This window comes from Ranitomeya variabilis, chromosome 5 (genome assembly GCF_051348905.1).
Source record: "Ranitomeya variabilis isolate aRanVar5 chromosome 5, aRanVar5.hap1, whole genome shotgun sequence".
NCBI lineage: Eukaryota > Metazoa > Chordata > Amphibia > Anura > Dendrobatidae > Ranitomeya > Ranitomeya variabilis.
Genome location: NC_135236.1, coordinates 676,360,715 through 676,366,656, shown reverse-complemented (window position 1 = coordinate 676,366,656; position 5,942 = coordinate 676,360,715). Strand labels below are relative to the sequence as shown.

Here is a 5,942-nt window from a genome sequence, read left to right as displayed (position 1 = left end):
GATGGAGAAGCATTTCATTGACTTTATGCAGAACATCTTTGACAGAAATCATGCTGAACCTGCGCCACCACTGAGGGAGGGAGAAGAATGTTGGTATCTTCCATCCTTTGGTGTCTATCACCCTCGCAAGCGTAACCAGATCAGAGTGGTGTTTGACTCCAGTGCTCAGTTTGAAGGCCTCTCTCTCAATAACCTGCTCCTAACTGGGCCCAACCTGAACAACAGCCTCCTTGGAGTATTGATCCGCTTCAGACAAGGACCTGTTGCCATAATGGCCGACATTCAGCAGATGTTTCATTGCTTCATTGTGAAAGAAGACAACAGAAACTATCTTAGGTTCCTATGGCACAAAGACAACAATGTCAACAATCAGGTCATAGACTACCGGATGAAGGTCCATGTCTTCGGCAACAGTCCCTCACCTGCTGTGGCGATCTATGGACTGAGACGGACAGCCCAGGAAGGTGAGAGAGAGTACGGTTCCGATGCTCGGCAATTTGTAGAGAAGAACTTCTACGTGGACGATGGGCTCAAGTCCTTGCCCACAAGCGAAGATGCAATTGACCTACTCTCCAGAACACAGGAAATGCTATCCACATCAAACCTCAGACTCCACAAGATTATCTCTAACAGTCAAGAGGTAATGAACGCGTTTCCATCTGAGGACCATGCCTCAAACCTAAAGGACCTCAACTTGGGTTCCGATGTTCCTCCAACACAGCGCAGCCTTGGTCTACTGTGGGATATCAAACGGGACACCTTCACTTTCCAAGTGTCACCCTATGACAAACCCTTTACCAAACGAGGAGTCCTATCTGTCATAAATAGCATCTATGATCCTCTCGGGTTTGTAGCACCCATCACTATTCAAGGCAAGATACTGTTAAGACAGCTTACGGCCGAGAACACGGATTGGGACACCCCGCTCCCAACTCAGAAACAGCAAAGGTGGGAGGCGTGGAAGAAGTCTCTGAAGTTCTTAGAGCAACTCCAAGTCCCACGTTGTTATTCTCCAAGATCACCTTTGACTGCAATCAGAAGAGAAGTTCATATTTTCTCTGACGCATCTACAGAAGCCATAGCCGCAGTAGCTTATCTGATGACCTTAGGAGCTAACAAGGTACACTGTGGTTTCATCCTGGGTAAAGCCAAGTTAACTCCAAAGCCTGCACACTCTGTACCCAGACTCGAGCTTTGCGCTGCGGTATTGGCAGTAGAAATTGCTGAAGTTGTACAAGAAGTAATGAACGCGTTTCCATCTGAGGACCACGCCACAAACCTAAAGGACCTCAACTTGGGTTCTGATGTTTCTCCAGCCACACTTCTCACACAGAAGATTGGAGCTGCTACAGTTCCGCCTGGGAACTTCGATAATAAGGACATTTACAGACGTCAGTGGAGGCAAGTACAACACCTGGCTAACGTGTTTTGGCATCGATGGAAGACCAAATATTTACACTTGCTTCAAAACCGTCACAAATGGCAGACGCCCAGTCCCAATCTCCAAGAAGGAGACCTTGTTCTCTTAAAGGATACAGAGGCTCATCGTAATGACTGGCCAATGGGACTTATCACCAAGGTCCTACCCAGTGAGGACGGAAAGACTCGTAAGGTAGAAGTTAAGGTGACAAAAGGGGGCTCTACCCGAACCTTCTTCCGCCCGGTCACTGAACTCGTGCTGCTTCTACGAAAGGAGGACATCACATGAACTGAACATGCTCCTGGACGTTGTTCACGGCGGGGAGCATTCCTCCTCATTCCCCAGTTTATTGAATGTTGACATTTTCCATTGGATTGAACCCTTAACATTCCCATTGGATTCTGGGTTGGTGGAAGAGTTTGCATGTTTGCGGCTTCCCCAATCTGAAGATGGGTTTTATATACTTGAACTTATCTTTCGGTGTGATCTACGGGTCAACAACAACGAGTTGGACTTAAAAATCTTTTATGTTTATTATTGCATGCATGTTTTCTTCCTCTTGTTTTTTCAGGTTCGAACGACTTCGAAAAATTACGGACATCGTGAAATCCAAGGATTTCAGACGGGGAGTGTCATGTCCCACGACTTGAGAAATCATTTAATGTTTGCATTGTTTGTGTTCCATCCTTTCTTTCTAGGCAGAAGTTTGCCTTTCCCTTTATTTTGTCCCAACTCTCTCACTGTAGTCCTGTGATGTATGTTTGTTCACGCCCTTATTCTCCATTTTGTCATCATCCCCATATCTGTATGCATCCTATTACATGTCCTCTGTTGAATATTCCTTTTTACCTGCTACTTTCATCATAATACAAGAATTTCGGTTAAAGCAATCCTCTTTTCCTGGAGTCTTCTTACATGAGAAGGTGGCTGAGTTAAGCTATCTGATAAATCGGTATGAACGTGAGTACAGGTCAATACGGAAGTGCCCAAAAGAATAGGTCTATCCAGGCACCACTGCGTTCTACATACCCATGAGTCAGAATACAAAGAAAGCTAACAACTGTGGCAAAGGGCATGTACATGATAACCTTATACTGCGGACCAAGACATGTGCTGTAGAACAAAGCATATAATGACACAATATGACAACATTAATGGGTTTTCCCTATTAATCTCCATTAACATTTAGCTTTTAACCTACTCACATAACTCTTCACATATTGACAACTTTATTGTTCTGGTTTCTATATCACAATCACAAATACACTTCTTACTGCCATATAATGCCACTTATTTATTATTACAGTACCCTGCAGCTGGTCTAATTCATCTCCCTGGACTCCATCCATACTTATTACCTCAGCTCTTTTAGCAGTTAGCTGACTAGAGATTGTCCAAGATGGCTGCTAGCGACAACATGGCTGTTCAGTATATTATGTCTGACCGATCTCTTACAAACCTACTCAGCTTTTCCTGATCTATAATATACTACCTGCAGACTAAACATCATTTTCACCTTGACGTGTTCGATTTAAAGGGTTTCTACAATGCAAACTGTTGTTCCTAAACTCCTAGTAATAAAGGCAAAAACGCGCAAAGGCAAAATAGAGAAATGGCCAGTTCAGGGTTTTTTTCCCCAGAGAAAACGGAAGAAGTCACACTTCAGCCCTGGTCACAATCACAATAATGATCCTCGTTATCACTGAACTTAGAATAAAATCAGAAGAACAAGTTTAGCTGCACCTTTTCTCGTAAATATGGATCACATGTTTCTTCGTTCATTCTTCTGCTCTGACCGATGGCATCTGTTGGTCTTAGAAAGGAGCTGGAATGTTCCATCTGTATGACCCTGTATACAGATCCTGTAACCCTGAGATGTGGACACAACTTCTGCCGGGTCTGTATTAATAATATGCAGGATACAGAGGGCAGGTCCGGAGTTTATTCCTGTCCTGAATGTAGAGCAACATTTCGGAAGTGGCCTCCACTACAAAGATACATAACTCTGTGTAAAGTAGTGGAGAATTTCCTGTCTCCTCAGGCACACCAGGAGATTGCCGGGATCTGCTGCACTTACTGTATGGACTCTCCTGTACCTGCTGTGAAATCCTGTCTGCTTTGTGAAGCTTCGCTGTGTGATAATCACCTGAGAGTTCACAGCAAGGCAGCAGAACACATTCTAACTGTTCCCAGCACTTCTCTGGAGAAAAGGAAATGTTCTATCCATAAGAAGATCCTGGAATATTACTGCACTGAGGACGCTGCTTGTATCTGTGTGTCCTGCAGTTTGGTTGGAGAACATCGGGGACACCGGGTGGAGACACTGGATGAGGCCTCTGAGAAGAAGAAGATGAAAAAGAAAAATGTTCTCCAGAAACTTTTCAGAAAGAGAAACAAGACTGAGGGCAGAGTCCAGAATCTGGAGGAGTGCAGGAGAAAAGCTAAAGAAAAAGCATCTGGAGAAGCCGAGAGAGTCACTGCTCTGTTTATAGACGTCAGGAGACGGGTGAACGACTTGGAGAAGAGGGTCCTGAGTGACATCTCCAGGAAAGAAGAGAAGGTGTCACGGTCACTGTTTGATGTGATTCAGAAGCTGGAAATAAAGAAGGACGAGCTGTCCAGGAAGATGAGACACATTGAGGAGCTGTGTAACATGACTGATCCACTGACTGTCTTACAGGAACCAGACACAGAGGACTTTTGTGATCCTGAGAAGGAGGGAGGTGATGAGGACACAGATGGACATGATGGGGGTGATGAGGACATTGATGGGGACACGGAGGCACATGATGTATGTGCTGAGGACACAAAAGGACATTATGGAGGTGATGAGGACACGGGGACATGATGGAGGTGATGAGGATACAAAAGGACATTATGGAGGTGATGAGGAAACAGGGGGACATATTAGAGGTGATGAGGACACTAGGGGATATGGAAGTTGTGAGGACACTGTGAGACATGACGGAGGACATATAGACACAGGAGGACATGATGGAGGTGAAGAGGACACAAGAAGACATGATGGAGGTGATGAGGACAGAGGCGGACATGATGTAAGTGATGGGGACACAGGAGGACATGATGGAGATGAAGAGGACATGGGGGGAACTGATGGAGGTGATGAGGACACAGGAGGACATGATGGAAGTGATGAGGACAGAGGTGGACATGACGGAAGTGATGGGGACACAGGAGGATATGATGGAGGTGATGAGGACACAGGAGGACATGATGGAGGTGATGAGGATACAGGAGGACATGATGGAGGTGATGAGGACAGAGGAGGACATGATGTAAGTGATGGGGACACAGGAGGGCATGATGAAGGTGATCGGGGTGCGGAGCTGATCTCACAGATATCACACTCATTATCTGATATAATAAGAGATATAAATGTGGCCTTCTATGTGCAGGATCCTGCAGACATATTACTGGATGTAAACACGGCTGATAATAATCTCCTTATATCAGATGACCTGAAAACTGCGACCTGGACAGAAATAAGACAGAATCGTCCAGAAACAGCAGAGAGATTCCAGTATTATCAGGTGATAAGCGGGAGGAGATTTACCTCAGGACGACATTACTGGGATGTGGAGACCAGTAGATCATATTGGTGGAGGGTGGGGATGTGTTACCCCAGTATAGACAGGAGGGGGCGTCAGTCATTCATTGGAGATAATAATAAGTCCTGGGGTTTATATTGAGGCCTGAAGTATAATACGCAATATTCAGTATTACATGACAGTAATGTGATCCCGTTACCTCACCAGATCTCCAGTTATGGAGTCAGGATATATCTGGATTATGAGACCGGGCAGTTGTCCTTTTATGAGCTATGTGATCCCATCAGACACTTGCACACCTTCACTGCCGCCTTCTCCGAGCCCCTTCATGCTGTTTTATGTGTATATGATGGTTGCATAAAAATATCAAAAGGAGCAGCTGTGAGGAATTATGTCCTCAGCTTCTGAATAATCCATCTGGTAGACAATCTCTAACAGAGGAATCATTGTCCTCATAAACATGAGTTCAAATGAAATACAGTGGATAAATGCGAGTGACAAGCTCAGTGTGTGAGCAGCTGAACCACGTCTGCAGACCAGCCAGATTATCAGGAGATGTCCACTGCCGCATGGTGTACCTCAGAGAAGGGTCCTGTGCTTGCTTTATGTGTTCTCCAGCATCTGATCACCGAAGCCCCAAGCTAGAGACCAGAGAGTTACTGCATCAATGAGTGCTTATATCCTGCTGGGACTTGTGGTTCCACATTTATGGAATCTATAAGAGAATTGAGGGGATAATACTGGGACTTATGATTCCACTGCTAATAAGTTCATAAGAGAAATGTTACAGAAAGGATTTTACTTTGATTGCGATATTCAAGTGCACCAACGATTCCTGTGCACGCGCCAACATCCACTGCAACTGGGCCCCAACGTTGGACTGTATTAATTTCACTGCTGCAACCATTTATAAGTTATATGTTATTAAGTAAAAGGAATGTGTCTGCTGTAGA

General features: G+C 44.9%; 1 pseudogene; it reads left to right on the top strand.

Moving 5' to 3' along the window:
* The first annotated feature begins 3,218 nt into the window (after nt 1–3,218).
* Nucleotides 3,219–5,397, top strand: LOC143773503 (E3 ubiquitin-protein ligase TRIM39-like; annotated as a pseudogene).
* Nucleotides 5,398–5,942: the final 545 nt, after the last annotated feature.